The sequence below is a fragment of the Microchirus variegatus genome (assembly GCF_963457635.1).
Source record: "Microchirus variegatus genome assembly, chromosome: 17".
In the NCBI taxonomy this organism is placed as follows: domain Eukaryota; kingdom Metazoa; phylum Chordata; class Actinopteri; order Pleuronectiformes; family Soleidae; genus Microchirus; species Microchirus variegatus.
Genome location: NC_139818.1, coordinates 8,336,702 through 8,355,196, shown reverse-complemented (window position 1 = coordinate 8,355,196; position 18,495 = coordinate 8,336,702).

Below are 18,495 nucleotides of genomic sequence, written 5' to 3'. Positions count from 1 at the left end.
GCGCCTATCCGTCACCACGACGCAGAAGTATAAAGGCTCGGGTGGTCTACATGGTGACGCAGACGGATAACGCATTACGCAGTCGGAGAAGTATAATGTGGCCTTTAGTACCAAAGCTAGCCTGGAAAGGGTACTGAGTGGGCACAAGCTTGAAGTTGGCAAACACTGGTGGTGACTCCATGGAAACCACAGACAAACCCAATTGGGACACATTATTGTCAGCCAGAATATAACCTTTATGAGTCCTCTATGGACATGCTGACTGGGCTATAAAACCATATAATATAAAAAAAAAAAAAAAAATGAAACATCTATTCATCATATACAAGTCTAACTGGTCACTTGACAGGCTTCAAACTTGGCATGTGACTCACTAAGATACTCACCTGTAAAATGCTGCTTACCATTAAGAACAGACAACACCATGAGCTTGACTCACATGCTTTATGTCACAGCTAAAGCACAGGTGTGTTGCTAATATTAGGAATGGCTGTTTGAGTTTGAGTGAGCCAGTAAGGTTTGTGACAGCATGACAGTGAGCCAGCAATAGGAGCACCAGCTAAACTGAATTCAGTCAGCGTGAATTCGCTGTTCCTTTCCTGCTAAGGCAATTCAAAATTATATTTTGGTTAATAAAATATATATCTATTATGTACAGAACACCGACAGGGTCTGGCAATTAAATAAGAACGTTGTGTTGTTCCTTGTGTACTGTCTCTACACTTTTGCCTTTTGCTCCCTCCCACTGTTTCTCTCGTGTCCGACTTACTTGATATATGTTTTTCCCAATCTCTCTATTTCTCTTTATTTCTCTTTTAAGTCTGTTTCCTGTTTCCCGCATTTCTTTCGCTCTCTCTCTGTTTCTCTATATCTGTCTCCACCGAGACAGCTTCTCTACTTCCTGTTCCCTCTGTTCCTCATAGTGATTGTTCCACACTCTGAACCTTTGCTGAAACTCCCTGCAGGCTGTGTGGTGGGTGCACACACACACACCCACACACACACACACATCTTTGTACAGCATTTTAGTGAGGACACTTATAGACGGAATGCAACTGCCTGTGGCCCAAAACTGGCCCGTGAGCATTAATATCTGGCCCAGTAGATTAATTTAAATATATATATATTTTTTTATAAAGTGTCTTCTTTTTCCATAAAAATTACAAAGTCTTCAAATAGTTAAAGAGCAGTTTTAAGACACTAGAAATGTTCTGTAGCAAATTCAAATTACTCCAACACATCTCTGAAATTGCCATGTTTGTACAAAATTGCATCTTGTTTAATAGAACAATAGAAGGTTTTGCCTAATGAAGATAATTTTGGCCCCCTAACCCAATTTACTGACCCCTGCCCTGGCCTCTTGTCCTAATCTTAACTGTCTCAACTAAATGCCTAACCATCATCCTTAAACAAACCAAATTCTCACCCTAACCCTATAGCCAAGTCTGAACTCATAAACAGCTCATTTAAGGTGCCACAGAATGTTAGAACCAGCCAAATTGTCCTCACTTTCACCAAATGTCCTCATTTCCTATAGTTTTGCACATTTGTGGTTGTCACAAAGTTGTGTGTAAAAGTACACACACACGTTTTATATGTCTGTACAACTGCTTGTAAAAAAAAAAAGGCACAAAAGCTTCCAAGCTTTCAGAAAGCAACAAGCAAACACTGTGGCAGCAAATCAACCACACACACACATACTGAGCTGTTGTCATGACATTTGTAATAAATGAAATGGTAGAATTTCCTCTGCTGGTTAAAAAGGACTGAAATGCCACTGCAGGCATGATCACAAATCAATAAACCATTCTCAATGTCGCTATTTTTGTTTTTCAGGCCACTGCTGCTTAGATTATGCTCTGCCTCTGCAGTTTAGTTTGTATTTTCATTCATGTAATGTATTCTGACTCATAAATGCTGTATCTGAAGTCATGTTTGGAGGAGAATAAGTTTATTTGGGGGTCACTTTTCTTGTTCTGTAACCATATTTCACTTAAACTTAGCTTTGGTAAAATGATTGTACATTTATGTACCACTGCTTTTAGAAAGATGAAGCCTAAATATTTTTTTAAAGTTTATATGAAGTGTATCTCCACCTCACACATATTTATATATTTTGAAAATGGTGGAGCTACATGTTTTCCTCACTATTGATGTTTTAACTCTGGAGTTGTGGGATAAAGTGTATTTAGATATGCTCTATTATTACAACATAACAACTCCATCCATAAATTCATCTATCATTTCCTGATCGTAACATGATCTCGGAATAAGCAATAATCTGAAGTGTTGAGTATGAGTTTTGGTCTTCCTAATTTTTCAGTTTTGTGTCTGTGTTGGTGATCAGATGACATCGATGTCAAGGTGGCTGAGTGGTCTAACCTGCCAGTCTCAGGTTCTCACTCCTTCCGAAGCAAAGAAACTTTGGTTTTTCAAAGTAGAGGAGAGTGTTCAAACCCCACTCGCTTCTTCTACATGCATGTCTGTGATTGGTTTAGATTTAATTCACACAGACTGAGTATTTATGACACTTCACATAAGAATTAGTTTAACATGTGACCTCAATTATATATAACTTTTATATATAAGAAGTTAAGTTATAGGTCATTTATAAGTTATTAATTAGTAAGACTACATGACAAAGAAAAACTTGACGTCTTTCGTAAACATTTATTAAAATAGAGGAATAGCTGGATGAAGAATAAATTATATTGAATAAACTGTCAGGGTGGCTGAGTGGTCCAAGGTGCCAGACTCAAGGACATAAAAAAAATAAAAATTGTCTTCAAATGAGGTGTGGGTTCAAATCTCAGTCCTGACAGACACTTTGTAAGTGGAGACACTTCTTACTGAGTGTCAAGTTCCTTAGCAGACAGAAAAAGTACCTCTCTTCTTTGACTCTCCTTCTTTTTCCTCCCTTAAACTTTTCTTGCTCGTGTTTCCTCCATCTCTCCTCCTCCTCCTCTTTTTTCCCTCCATGCGTAATTAGTTCAACAGTTTGGAAAGTTGTGATGGCCAGGGATAAATCTCCCTTTATTTCTGACACCTGTTGCCGAGGACACAGCACACACATCTGTACACAGCACGGGTACAAAGTCTTTAACTCAGACTTGTGCAGGACAGAGTTTACTGTCTATCTGTCCACGTTGTCTGTGACTCCTTTGGTGCTTCTCTGTGAGACTATTTGTGAGGACGCTGTTAAAGTGAGTCGCCTTTGGATAGAAACACAGATATGTTGGGTGCCAGGAGAATAGTTTCTCTTCTCAACAGATAACTTTTATTTCTTGTCAGGAAAATTAATCAGTTGTGAGTGGTCATCCTCTTCACACAATCCATTTGGCTGTAGCTTCCTCCCTGATCTGTTGTACTTTTTTGTTCTTCTTCAGTAAGGAGTAAGCAGTAAGGGAATCTGCCTTCAATTTATCTGCACTTCATCTGAAGTCTTCTGTATCTGTGAAGTGGAGAAAAAAAAAACATTTTTGACACCATGACACCACTACATTTATTAAAATATGCCAGTTATTGTAGTTTTATTTACATATGGTCTGATTCACGTTAGCTCAGGTGAAATCTGGTGATATTCAAAAGACACAATGGTTTTAAGGCAGAGACAGCTTCATAATTTTTTTTCTAAAAATGCATGGTTTTTGCCTAAAGTTTGTACTCCTTATTTCCACGTGTCCCTACATAAATTGTATAGTTCATATCTATTTTCAGTCACACAGTCAAGTACTGTACACAGAAAACGTAATTTCTTTTTGGCTTCAGCCTTTAAATAAGGGTGGCATTTTGTGGAAATCTGTGAGATTGGGTTAGCTTTAAATAAATCCGTTCACCACACTCCAGTCCAGTAGGTGACAGTAATGCGTCTGGACTTACACATTGCATCTATTTTACATAAATCTGTAATTTAAATGGATGAAAATTGTACACGCAAATGAAATGCATGAATCAAAAATATTGTTTTATTGTGTCCTATTGTTTTATCGTCACCTCGAGCATGAATGAGAGTGAATCTGAGTATTCTGATTAAATTTCATAATGATATGGTGGGAATGTGAGAGGAACCCAGATTGAATAGCAAATCTGATTCATTTAAAATAAATCTACACTGCCTTGCTGCCTCTGCTGTGGCTCTGGCCTAAAACCATGATCCCCCCCAGTTCCTACATGGTAAATCACTTTGTGCACTAAGTATTTAATTTAGCTTTTTCCTGTGATCACTGCTACATGCTGGTGTTTTCCTCATTTCCTTGCTTATCGAGTTCAGTGTGAGACCAAACTCCAACATGGCAATGAACACAGTAATTTCCCCAGAGAGCATTGTGTGTCCTAATGATGCTGCTTTATTTAAGCTTGGGTGAAAGCATGAATAATTCTGGTGAATCCAACTTGCGGTTGATGGTGAAAAAGCACGGCAGTTGATACAGTACATGCAATGCAAGTCTAAGATAGAATTCTCCTGCTGCTGCTGCTGTTTTTCAAATACTTTCTCATGGATTTTTTCTTGTAGTTTTGGTACTTTAGAACACAGAAAACAAAGACCAGAATTACCTTGTTCTTTCTTTTTTTTCCCAAATATTTATGCACTTCACTCTCCAACACTGGTCATTGAAAGTCAAAACATATCTCCTTCCTGTCCATCAGAATTTTAAAAGAAATGTATGGCTCTTTTATAATAATGATATAATATAATATAATAATGATAAATGCATCTTACAAAACTTTCTTACACGAAACAGTCCGATTCTCTGATTTGCGTGAAGTTTAACCTGCAGTTAAACCCTGAGCGATACTTACATCAACAACGTTAGCAAACAAGCTAACAAACGTCGCCTGAAATGACTGCTGTCCACTGCTACGAGCCATAAACAGCTAACACGTATGAAAGCATGAACTCTGTGGCACTGGTAAAACTGCGGGTACTTATCAGTTAGTGCTGGGACCGGTAAAACGAGCACAAACCTCCATGTATTTTTAAAACAGCGAGCTTCGCTTAGAGTGCCATCACTCGAGAGGCGAACAACTTACTGGGAGACGTGATGGGAAGAGAAGAGACGTGAAGAGTAGAGACAATATCCCCTCCTCTCTTTGCTCAATTTACATATGACGCAAAAACGTTAGTGCATGTACATAAATCCTCATTAGAAATGCATTGGAGGGTATGTTTTTTTGAAAAAAAAGATAAAACATTTAAATGAGAGTCAAAGGGAGAATTTTTGGGCGATTTGATTGACGTGGAGAATCGCCCACAAATTCTCCCTTTGACTCTCATTTAAAAAAAGTTTTTTTTGCCAAAAACATTCACTCCAATGCATTTTTAATCCAAAAATAATGCATTCCAAAAAGAGGCAGAACAATAAAACATGACTTGAATATGACGATTCTGATTGGACAATGAGAGATAATATGTCTAGAACACTGATAATAACTACTTTTGTACTACTACAAAAGTACTACTACTAAAAATCTAGCGGACGTGACACAAAAGGAAGGAAAGGGAACATCATTCTACAATGATTCCTTCAAATTTGTGACAGGACTCTTCACAAAGGAGAAGAGCAGGTCACTGAAGGTGCCAAAGGGGTAGTTAGATGACCACCTGAAAACAACCCACACAGACAGCCAAATATCTGAACAGAGGGCGATACAACCAGACATGCCACCTATTTCTTAACCAGAATACCAACTGGACGACAGTCCCCCCATGATATGGCACCAAATCCAATCTGCCAAAAGGGAAGGAAGAGACCTGCACCTCTTATCCCTGGACCGAGCCAACGCTTTTGGATCCATCCCCCAAATCCTCATTGAAAATGCATTGGAGGGTATGTTTTCAAAAAAAAAAAAAATCCCAGCAGTGCCTTTCATTTGTAGGCTCTACATCTTATATTAACTAACGAGTCCATTTTATTTTACGATGTCTTTCTATTCTTAAAAAGAAACAAGGCACTAATGGGAATTGAACCGAGGATCTCTTGTTTTCGAGGCAGGCACTTTGAACAGCAAAGACTCGGTGCCCTCTATGATTGACTGCTTTACAAATCAACTTTCCTTAACCATCTTCTCTACAACTAGAGCAAACTGGTAAAATGGTTCAATTGAAAGTCAACAAAAACATGATTTGTTGGCTGTGATATGAACCTATGATCGCTTCTTAACAAGAAAATTTGTGCCTGTCTTGTAAACAGGAGATCCTGGGTTCAAATCCCAGCAGTGCCTTGTATCCAGCCTGTGGGTGAAGCATGGTCATTTTGTGACAAAGTGAAGTCAAAGCTCCTAAATACAGCTTTTCTGACTTTGTCCTCCAGACCAATTCAAACTGGGTCCTCATGTTTCTCCAGTTAACCTGACATTGCTACCCAAACTCGCCACATCATGCAAACTCAGATAGATTTAACATAGAATCACAGTCAAGACCCATGAAAAAAAGCTAATTTTCTGCAGGAAGAAATGACATTTTAGAGTGGGATAGTCAACCAAGCTATGGCAAGAGGAGGTGCTGTGGCTTAGCTGGTCAAAGTGCCTATCTTGTAAACAGGAGATCCTAGGTTCAAATCCCAGCAGTGCCTTTTATTTGTAGGCTATACATCTTATATTAAATAACGAGTCCATTTTATTTTAAGATTTCTTTCTATTCTTAAAAAGAATCAAGGCACTGCTGGGATTTGAACCAAGGATCTCTTGTTTTCGAGGCAGGCACTTTTAACAGCAAAGACTCAGTGCCCTCTATCATTGACTGCTTTACAAATCATCTTTCTTTAACCATATTCTCTACAACTAGAGCAAACTGGTTAAATGGTTCAATTGAAAGTCAACAAAAAACATATCTTGTTGGCTGCGATTTGAACCTATGATCGCTTCTTAACAAGACAAAGATACTTTAGCTGAATATGAGCGGAAAACTAACTGACGTATGTAGGCGCTGTGGCTTAGCTGGTCAAAGTGCCTGTCTTGTAAACAGGAGATCCTGGGTTCAAATCCCAGCAGTGCCTTGTATCCTGCCTTTGGGTGAAGCATGGTCATTTGGTGACAAAGTGAAGTCAAGGCTCCTGAATACAGCTTTTCTGACTTTGTGCTCCAGGCCAATTCAAACTGGGTCCTCATGTTTCTCCAGTTAACCTGACATTACTACCCAAACTCACCACATCAGGCAAAATCAGATAGATTTAACATAGAATCAAAGTCAAGACCCATGAAAAAAAGCTCATTTTCTGCAGGAAGAAATTACATTTTAGAGTGAGATAGTCAACCGAGCTATGGCAAGAGGAGGTGCTGTGGCTTAGCTGGTCAAAGTGCCTGTCTAGTAAACAGGAGATCCTGGGTTCAAATCCCAGCAGTACCTTGTATCCAACTGTTGCTTGAAGCATGGTCATTTGGTGACGAAGTGAAGTCAAGGCTCCTGAGTAGAGCTTTTCTGACTTTGTGCTCCAGACCAAGTCAAACTGGGTCCTCATACTTCTCCAGTTAACCTGACATTACTACCCAAACTCGCCACATCAGGCAAGATCAGATAGATTTAACATAGAATCAAAGTCAAGACCCATGAAAAAAAGCTAATTTTCTGCAGGAAGAAATTACATTTTAGAGTGAGATAGTCAACCAAGCTATGGCAAGAGGAGGTGCTGTGGCTTAGCTGGTCAAAGTGCCTGTCTAGTAAACAGGAGATCCTGGGTTCAAATCCCAGCAGTACCTTGTATTCAACTGTTGCTTGAAGCATGGTCATTTGGTGACAAAGTGAAGTCAAGGCTCCTGAGTAGAGCTTTTCTGACTTTGTGCTCCAGACCAAATCAAACTGGGTCCTCATGTTTCTCCAGTTAACCTGACATTACTACTCAAACTCGCCACATCAGGCTAAATCAGATAGATTTAACATAGACTCACAGTCAAGACCCATGAAAAAAAGATCATTTTCTGCAGGAAGAAATTAAATTTTAGAGTGAGATAGTCAACCAAGCTATGACAAGAGGAGGTGCTGTGGCTTAGCTGGTCAAAGTGCCTGTCTAGTAAACAGGAGATCCTGGGTTCAAATCCCAGCAGTACCTTGTATCCAACTGTTGCTTGAAGCATGGTCATTTGGTGACAAAGTGAAGTCAAGGCTCCTGAGCAGAGCTTTTCTGACTTTGTGCTCCAGACCAAGTCAAACTGGGTCCTCATGTTTCTCCAGTTAACCTGACATTACTACCCAAACTCCCCACATCAGGCAAAATCAGATAGATTTAACATATAATCAAAGTCAAGACCCATGAAAAAAAGCTCATTTTCTGCAGGAAGAAATGACATTTTAGAGTGAGATAGTCAACCAAACTATGGCAAGAGGAGGTGCTTTGGCTTAGCTGGTCATAGTGCCTGTCTAGTAAACAGGAGATCCTGGGTTCAAATTCCAGCATTTCCTTGTATCCAGCCTTTGGGTGAAGCATCATCATTTGGTGACAAAGTTAAGTCAAGGCTCCTAAACAGAGCTTTTCTGACTTTGTCCTCCAGACCAATTCAAACTGGGTCCTCATGTTTCTCCAGTTAACCTGACATTACTACTCAAACTCGCAGCATCAGGCAAAATCAGATAGATTTAACATAGAATCACAGTCAAGACCCATGAAAAAAATCTCATTTTCTGCAGGAAGAAATTACATTTTAGAGCGAGATAGTCAACCAAGCTATGGCGAGAGGAGGCGCTGTGGCTTAGCTGGTCAAAGTGCCTGTCTTGTAAACAGGAGATCCTGGGTTCAAATCCCAGCAGTGCCCTGTATCCAGCCTTCGGGTGAAGCATGGTCATTTGGTGACAAAGTCAAGGGTCCTGAATAGAGCTTTTCTGACTTTGTGCTCCAGACCAATTCAAACTGGGTCCTTATGTTTCTCCAGTTAACCTGACATTACTACTCAAACTCACAGCACCAGGCAAAATCAGATAGATTTAACATAGAATCACAGTCAAGATCCATGAAAAAAATCTAAATTTTCTGCAGGAAGAAATTACATTTTAGAGTGAGATAGTCAACCAAGCTATGGCAAGAGGAAGTGCTGTGGCTTAGCTGGTCAAAGTGCCTGTCTAGTAAACAGGAGATCCTGGGTTCAAATCCCAGCAATACCTTGTATTCAACTGTTGCTTGAAGCATGGTTATTTGGTGACAAAGTGAAGTCAAGGCTCCTGAGTAGAGCTTTTCTGACTTTGTGCTCCAGACCAAGTCAAACTGGGTCCTCATGCTTCTCCAGTTAACCTGACATTACTACCCAAACTCGCCACATCATGCAAAATCAGATAGATTTGACATAGAATCAAAGTCAAGACCCATGAAAAAAAGCTCATTTTCTGCAGGAAGAAATTACATTTTAGAGTTAGATAGTCAACCAAGCTATGGCAAGAGGAGGTGCTGTGGCTTAGCTGGTCAAAGTGCCTGACTTGTAAACAGGAAATCCTGGGTTCAAATCCCAGCAGTGCCTTGTATCCAACTGTTGCGTGAAGCATGGTCATTTGGTAACAAAGTGAAGTCAAGGCTCCTGAATAGAGCTTTTCTGACTTTGTGCTCCAGACCAAATCAAACTGGGTCCTCATGTTTCTCCAGTTAACCTGACATTACCACTCAAACTCGCAGCATCAGGCAAAATCAGATAGATTTAACATAGAATCATAGTCAAGATCCATCAAAAAAAAGCTCATTTTCTGCAGGAAGAAATGACATTTTAGAGTGAGATAGTCAACAAAGCTATGGTGAGAGGAGGCGCTGTGGCTTAGCTGGTCAAAGTGCCTGTTTCGTAAACGGGAGATCCTGGGTTCAAATCCCAGCAGTGCCTTGTATCCAGCTGTTGGGTGATTCATGGTCATTTGGTGACAAAGTGAAGTCAAAGATCCTGAATAGAGCTTTTCTGACTTTGTGCTCCAGACCAAGTCAAACTGGGTCATCATGTTTCTCCAGTTAACCTGACATTACTACTCAAACTCGCAGCATCAGGCAAAATCAGATAGATTTAACATAGAATCACAGTCAAGACCCATGAAAAAAAGCTCATTTTCTGCAGGAAGAAATTACATTTTAGAGTGAAATAGTCAACCAAGCTATGGCAAGAGGAGGTGCTTTGGCTTAGCTGGTCAAAGTGCCTGTCTAGTAAACAGGAGATCCTGGGTTCAAATCCCAGCAGTACCTTGTATTCAACTGTTGCTTGAAGCATGGTCATTTGGTGACAAAGTGAAGTCAAGGCTCCTGAGTAGAGCTTTTCTGACTTTGTGCTCCAGACCAAATCAAACTGGTGTCCTCATGTTTCTCCAGTTAACCTGACATTACTACTCAAACTCGCCACATCAGGCTAAATCAGATAGATTTAACATAGACTCACAGTCAAGACCCATGAAAAAAAGATCATTTTCTGCAAGAAGAAATTAAATTTTAGAGTGAGATAGTCAACCAAGCTATGGCAAGAGGAGGCGCTGTGGCTTAGCTGGTCAAAGTACCTGTCTTGTAAACAGGAGATCCTGGGTTCAAATCCCAGCAGTGTCTTGTGTCCAGCTGTTGGGTGAATCATGGTATTTGGAGACAAAGTGAAGTCAAAGGTCCTATATTGAGCTTTTCTGACTGTGTGCTCCAAACCAAATCAAACTGGGTCCTCATGTTTCTCCAGTTAACCTGACATTACTACTCAAACTCGCAAAATCAGATAGATTTAACATAGAACCACAGTGAAGACCCATGAAAAAAAGCTCATTTTCTGCAGGAAGAAATTATATTTTAGAGCGAGATAGTCAACCAAGCTATGGCAAGAGGAGGTGCTGTGGCTTAGCTGATCAAAGTGCCTGTCTAGTAAACAGGAGATCCTGGGTTCAAATACCAGCAGTACCTTGTATCCATCTGTTGCGTAAAGCATGGTCATTTGGTGAGAAAGTTAAGTCAAGGCTCCTGAGTAGAGCTCTTCTGACTTTGTGCTCCAGACCAAGTCAAACTGGGTCCTCATGTTTCTCCAGTTAACCTGACATTACTACCCAAACTCGCCACATCAGGCAAAATCAGATAGATTTAACAAAGAATCACAGTCAAGACCCATGAAAAAAAGCTCATTTTCTGCAGGAAGAAATTACATTTTAGAGTGAGATAGTCAACAAAGCTGTGGCGAGAGGAGGCGCTGTGGCTTAGCTGGTCAAAGTGCCTGTCTCGTAAACAGGAGATCCTGGGTTCAAATCCCAGCAGTGCCTTGTATCCAGCTGTTTGGTGATTCATGGTCATTTGGTGACAAAGTGAAGTCAAGCCTCCTGAATAGAGCTTTTCTGACTTTGTGCTCCAGACCAAATCAAACTGGGTCCTCATGTTTCTCCGGTTAACCTGACATTACTACTCAAACTCGCAGCATCAGGCAAAATCAGATAGATTTAACATAGAATCACAGTCAAGACCCATGAAAAAAAACTCATTTTCTGCAGGAAGAAATTACATTTTAGAGTGAGATAGTCAACCAAGCTATAGCGAGAGGAGGCCCTGTGGCTTAGCTGGTCAAAGTACCTGTCTTGTAAACAGGAGATCCTGGGTTCAAATCCCAGCAGTGCCTTGTGTCCAGCTGTTGGGTGAATCATGGTATTTGGAGACAAAGTGAAGTCAAAGGTCCTGAATAGAGCTTTTCTGACTGTGTGCTCCAGACCAAATCAAACTGGGTCCTCATGTTTCTCCAGTTAACCTGACATTACTACTCAAACTCGCAAAATCAGATAGATTTAACATAGAACCACAGTGAAGACCCATGAAAAAAAGCTCTTTTTCTGCAGGAAGAAATTATATTTTAGAGCGAGATAGTCAACCAAGCTATGGCAAGAGGAGGTGCTGTGGCTTAGCTGGTCGAAGTGCCTGTCTTGTAAACAGGAGATCCTGGGTTCAAATCCCAGCAGTGCCTTGTATCCAACTGTTGTGTGAAGCATGGTGATTTGGTAACAAAGTGAAGTCAAGGTTCCTGAATAGAGCTTTTCTGACTTTGTGCTCCACACCAAATCAAACTGGGTCCTCATGTTTCTCCAGTTAACCTGACATTACTACTCAAACTCGCAAAATCAGATAGATTTAACATAGAACCACAGTCAAGACCCATGAAAAAAAGCTCATTTTCTGCAGGAAGAAATTATATTTTAGAGCGAGATAGTCAACCAAGCTATGGCAAGAGGAGGTGCTGTGGCTTAGCTGGTCAAAGTGCCTGTCTAGTAAACAGGAGATTCTGGGTTCAAATCCCAGCAGTACCTTGTATCCAACTGTTGCGTAAAGCATGGTCATTTGGTGACAAAGTTAAGTCAAGGCTCCTGAGTAGAGCTCTTCTGACTTTGTGCTCCAGACCAAGTCAAACTGGGTCCTCATGTTTCTCCAGTTAACCTGACATTACTACCCAAACTCGCCACATCAGGCAAAATCAGATAGATTTAACAAAGAATCACAGTCAAGACCCATGAAAAAAAGCTCATTTTCTGCAGAAAGGAATTACATTTTAGACCGAGATCGTCAACCAAGCTAAGGCAAGAGGAAGTGCTGTGGCTTAGCTGGTCAAAGTGCCTGTCTAGTAAACAGGCGATCCTGGGTTCAAATCCCAGCAGTGCTTCGTATCCAACTGTTGCGTGAAGCATGGTCATTTGGTAACAAAGTGAAGTCAAGGCTCGTGAATAGAGCTTTTCTGACTTTGTGCTCCAGACCAAATCAAACTGGGTCATCATGTTTCTCCAGTTAACCTGACATTACTACTCAAACTCGCAGCATCAGGCAAAATCAGATAGATTTAACATAGAATCACAGTCAAGACCCATGAAAAAAAACTCATTTTCTGCAGTAAGAAATTACATTTTAGAGTGAGATAGTCAACCAAGCTATGGCAAGAGGAGGTGCTGTGGCTTAGCTGGTCAAAGTGCCTGTCTTGTAAACAGGAGATTCTGGGTTCAAATCCCAACAGTGCATTGTATCCAACTGTTGCGTGAAGCATGGTCATTTGGTAACAAAGTTATGTCAAGGCTCCTGAATAGAGCTTTTCTGACTTTGTGCTCCAAACCAAATCAAACTGGGTCCTCATGTTTCTCCAGTTAACCTGACATTACTACTCAAACTCGCAAAATCAGATAGATTTAACATAGAATCACAGTCAAGACCCATGAAAAAAAGCTCATTTTCTGCAGGAAGAAATTACATTTTAGACCGAGATAGTCAACCAAGCTAAGGCGAGAGGAGGTGCTGTGGTTAGCGGGTCAAAGTGCCTGTCTTGTAAACAGGAGATCCTGGGTTTAAATCCCAGCAGTGCCTTGTATCCAGCTGTTGGGTGATTCATGGTCATTTGGTGACAAAGTGAAGTCAAAGGTCCAGAATAGAGCTTTTCTGACTTTGTGCTCCAGACCAAGTCAAACTTGGTCCTCATGTTTCTCCAGTTAACCTGACATTACTACCCAAACTCGCCACATCCGGCAAAATCTAGATAGATTTAACATAGAATAAAAGTCAAGACCCATGAAAAAAAGCTCATTTTCTGCAGGAAGAAATTACATTTTAGAGTGAGATAGTCAACCAAGCTATGGCGAGAGGAGGCGCTGTGGCTTAGCTGGTCAAAGTGCCTGTCTTGTAAACAGGAGATCCTGGGTTCAAATCCCAGCAGTGCCTTGTATCCAACTGTTGTGTGAAGCATGGTCATTTGGTGACTAAGTCAAGGCTCCTGAGGAGAGCTTTTCTGACTTTGTGCTCCAGACCAAGTCAAACTGGGTCCTCATGTTTCTCCAGTTAACCTGACATTACTACCCAAACTCGCCACATCAGGCAAAATCAGATAGATTTAACAAAGAATCACAGTCAAGACCCATGAAAAAAAGCTCATTTTCTGCAGGAAGAAATTACATTTTAGACCGAGATAGTCAACCAAGCTAAGGCAAGAGGAAGTGCTGTGGCTTAGCTGGTCAAAGTGCCTGTCTAGTAAACAGGCGATCCTGGGTGCAAATCCCTGCAGTGCCTTGTATCCAACTGTTGCGTGAAGCATGGTCATTTGGTGACTAAGTCAAGGCTCCTGAGGAGAGATTTTCTGACTTTGTGCTCCAGACCAAGTCAAACTGGGTCCTCATGTTTCTCCAGTTAACCTGACATTACTACCCAAACTCGCCACATCAGGCAAAATCAGATAGATTTAACATAGAATCACAGTCAAGACCCATGAAAAAAAACTAATTTTCTGCAGGAAGAAATTACATTTTAGAGTGAGATAGTCAACCAAGCTATGGCAAGAGGAGGTGCTGTGGCTTAGCTGGTCAAAGTGCCTGTCTAGTAAACAAGAGATCCTGGGTTCAAATCCCAGCAGTACCTTGTATCCAACTGTTGCGTAAAGCATGGTCATTTGGTGACAAAGTTAAGTCAAGGCTCCTGAGTAGAGCTCTTCTGACTTTGTGCTCCAGACCAAGTCAAACTGGGTCCTCATGTTTCTCCAGTTAACCTGACATTACTACCCAAACTCGCCACATCAGGCAAAATCAGATAGATTTAACAAAGAATCACAGTCAAGACCCATGAAAAAAAACTCATTTTCTGCAGTAAGAAATTACATTTTAGAGTGAGATAGTCAACCAAGCAATGGCGAGAGGAGGTGCTGTGGCTTAGCTGGTCAAAGTGCCTGTCTTGTAAACAGGAGATCCTGGGTTCAAATCCCAGCAGTGCATTGTATCCAACTGTTGCGTGAAGCATGGTCATTTGGTAACAAAGTTATGTCAAGGCTCCTGAATAGAGCTTTTCTGACTTTGTGCTCCAGACCAAATCAAACTGGGTCCTCATGTTTCTCCGGTTAACCTGACATTACTACTCAAACTCGCAGCATCAGGCAAAATCAGATAGATTTAACATAGAATCACAGTCAAGACCCATGAAAAAAAGCTCATTTTCTGCAGGAAGAAATTACATTTTAGAGTGAGATAGTCAACCAAGCTATGGCGAGAGGAGGCGCTGTGGCTTAGCTGGTCAAAGTGCCTGTCTTGTAAAAAGGAGATCCTGGGTTCAAATCCCAGCAGTGCCTTGTATCCAACTGTTGTGTGAAGCATGGTCATTTGGTGACTAAGTCAAGGCTCCTGAGGAGAGCTTTTCTGACTTTGTGCTCCAGACCAAGTCAAACTGGGTCCTCATGTTTCTCCAGTTAACCTGACATTACTACCCAAACTCGCCACATCAGGCAAAATCAGATAGATTTAACAAAGAATCACAGTCAAGACCCATGAAAAAAAGCTCATTTTCTGCAGGAAGAAATTACATTTTAGACCGAGATAGTCAACCAAGCTATGGCGAGAGGAGGCGCTGTGGCTTAGCTGGTCAAAGTGCCTGACTTGTAAACAGGAAATCCTGGGTTCAAATCCCAGCAGTGCCTTGTATCCAACTGTTGCGTGAAGCATGGTCATTTGGTAACAAAGTGAAGTCAAGGCTCCTGAATAGAGCTTTTCTGACTTTGTGCTCCAGACCAAATCAAACTGGGTCCTCATGTTTCTCCAGTTAACCTGACATTACCACTCAAACTCGCAGCATCAGGCAAAATCAGATAGATTTAACATAGAATCATAGTCAAGATCCATCAAAAAAAAGCTCATTTTCTGCAGGAAGAAATGACATTTTAGAGTGAGATAGTCAACAAAGCTATGGTGAGAGGAGGCGCTGTGGCTTAGCTGGTCAAAGTGCCTGTTTCGTAAACGGGAGATCCTGGGTTCAAATCCCAGCAGTGCCTTGTATCCAGCTGTTGGGTGATTCATGGTCATTTGGTGACAAAGTGAAGTCAAAGATCCTGAATAGAGCTTTTCTGACTTTGTGCTCCAGACCAAGTCAAACTGGGTCATCATGTTTCTCCAGTTAACCTGACATTACTACTCAAACTCGCAGCATCAGGCAAAATCAGATAGATTTAACATAGAATCACAGTCAAGACCCATGAAAAAAAGCTCATTTTCTGCAGGAAGAAATTACATTTTAGAGTGAAATAGTCAACCAAGCTATGGCAAGAGGAGGTGCTTTGGCTTAGCTGGTCAAAGTGCCTGTCTAGTAAACAGGAGATCCTGGGTTCAAATCCCAGCAGTACCTTGTATTCAACTGTTGCTTGAAGCATGGTCATTTGGTGACAAAGTGAAGTCAAGGCTCCTGAGTAGAGCTTTTCTGACTTTGTGCTCCAGACCAAATCAAACTGGTGTCCTCATGTTTCTCCAGTTAACCTGACATTACTACTCAAACTCGCCACATCAGGCTAAATCAGATAGATTTAACATAGACTCACAGTCAAGACCCATGAAAAAAGATCATTTTCTGCAAGAAGAAATTAAATTTTAGAGTGAGATAGTCAACCAAGCTATGGCAAGAGGAGGCGCTGTGGCTTAGCTGGTCAAAGTACCTGTCTTGTAAACAGGAGATCCTGGGTTCAAATCCCAGCAGTGTCTTGTGTCCAGCTGTTGGGTGAATCATGGTATTTGGAGACAAAGTGAAGTCAAAGGTCCTATATTGAGCTTTTCTGACTGTGTGCTCCAAACCAAATCAAACTGGGTCCTCATGTTTCTCCAGTTAACCTGACATTACTACTCAAACTCGCAAAATCAGATAGATTTAACATAGAACCACAGTGAAGACCCATGAAAAAAAGCTCATTTTCTGCAGGAAGAAATTATATTTTAGAGCGAGATAGTCAACCAAGCTATGGCAAGAGGAGGTGCTGTGGCTTAGCTGATCAAAGTGCCTGTCTAGTAAACAGGAGATCCTGGGTTCAAATACCAGCAGTACCTTGTATCCATCTGTTGCGTAAAGCATGGTCATTTGGTGAGAAAGTTAAGTCAAGGCTCCTGAGTAGAGCTCTTCTGACTTTGTGCTCCAGACCAAGTCAAACTGGGTCCTCATGTTTCTCCAGTTAACCTGACATTACTACCCAAACTCGCCACATCAGGCAAAATCAGATAGATTTAACAAAGAATCACAGTCAAGACCCATGAAAAAAAGCTCATTTTCTGCAGGAAGAAATTACATTTTAGAGTGAGATAGTCAACAAAGCTGTGGCGAGAGGAGGCGCTGTGGCTTAGCTGGTCAAAGTGCCTGTCTCGTAAACAGGAGATCCTGGGTTCAAATCCCAGCAGTGCCTTGTATCCAGCTGTTTGGTGATTCATGGTCATTTGGTGACAAAGTGAAGTCAAGCCTCCTGAATAGAGCTTTTCTGACTTTGTGCTCCAGACCAAATCAAACTGGGTCCTCATGTTTCTCCGGTTAACCTGACATTACTACTCAAACTCGCAGCATCAGGCAAAATCAGATAGATTTAACATAGAATCACAGTCAAGACCCATGAAAAAAAACTCATTTTCTGCAGGAAGAAATTACATTTTAGAGTGAGATAGTCAACCAAGCTATAGCGAGAGGAGGCCCTGTGGCTTAGCTGGTCAAAGTACCTGTCTTGTAAACAGGAGATCCTGGGTTCAAATCCCAGCAGTGCCTTGTGTCCAGCTGTTGGGTGAATCATGGTAGTTGGAGACAAAGTGAAGTCAAAGGTCCTGAATAGAGCTTTTCTGACTGTGTGCTCCAGACCAAATCAAACTGGGTCCTCATGTTTCTCCAGTTAACCTGACATTACTACTCAAACTCGCAAAATCAGATAGATTTAACATAGAACCACAGTGAAGACCCATGAAAAAAAGCTCTTTTTCTGCAGGAAGAAATTATATTTTAGAGCGAGATAGTCAACCAAGCTATGGCAAGAGGAGGTGCTGTGGCTTAGCTGGTCGAAGTGCCTGTCTTGTAAACAGGAGATCCTGGGTTCAAATCCCAGCAGTGCCTTGTATCCAACTGTTGTGTGAAGCATGGTGATTTGGTAACAAAGTGAAGTCAAGGTTCCTGAATAGAGCTTTTCTGACTTTGTGCTCCACACCAAATCAAACTGGGTCCTCATGTTTCTCCAGTTAACCTGACATTACTACTCAAACTCGCAAAATCAGATAGATTTAACATAGAACCACAGTCAAGACCCATGAAAAAAAGCTCATTTTCTGCAGGAAGAAATTATATTTTAGAGCGAGATAGTCAACCAAGCTATGGCAAGAGGAGGTGCTGTGGCTTAGCTGGTCAAAGTGCCTGTCTAGTAAACAGGAGATTCTGGGTTCAAATCCCAGCAGTACCTTGTATCCAACTGTTGCGTAAAGCATGGTCATTTGGTGACAAAGTTAAGTCAAGGCTCCTGAGTAGAGCTCTTCTGACTTTGTGCTCCAGACCAAGTCAAACTGGGTCCTCATGTTTCTCCAGTTAACCTGACATTACTACCCAAACTCGCCACATCAGGCAAAATCAGATAGATTTAACAAAGAATCACAGTCAAGACCCATGAAAAAAAGCTCATTTTCTGCAGAAAGGAATTACATTTTAGACCGAGATAGTCAACCAAGCTAAGGCAAGAGGAAGTGCTGTGGCTTAGCTGGTCAAAGTGCCTGTCTAGTAAACAGGCGATCCTGGGTTCAAATCCCAGCAGTGCTTCGTATCCAACTGTTGCGTGAAGCATGGTCATTTGGTAACA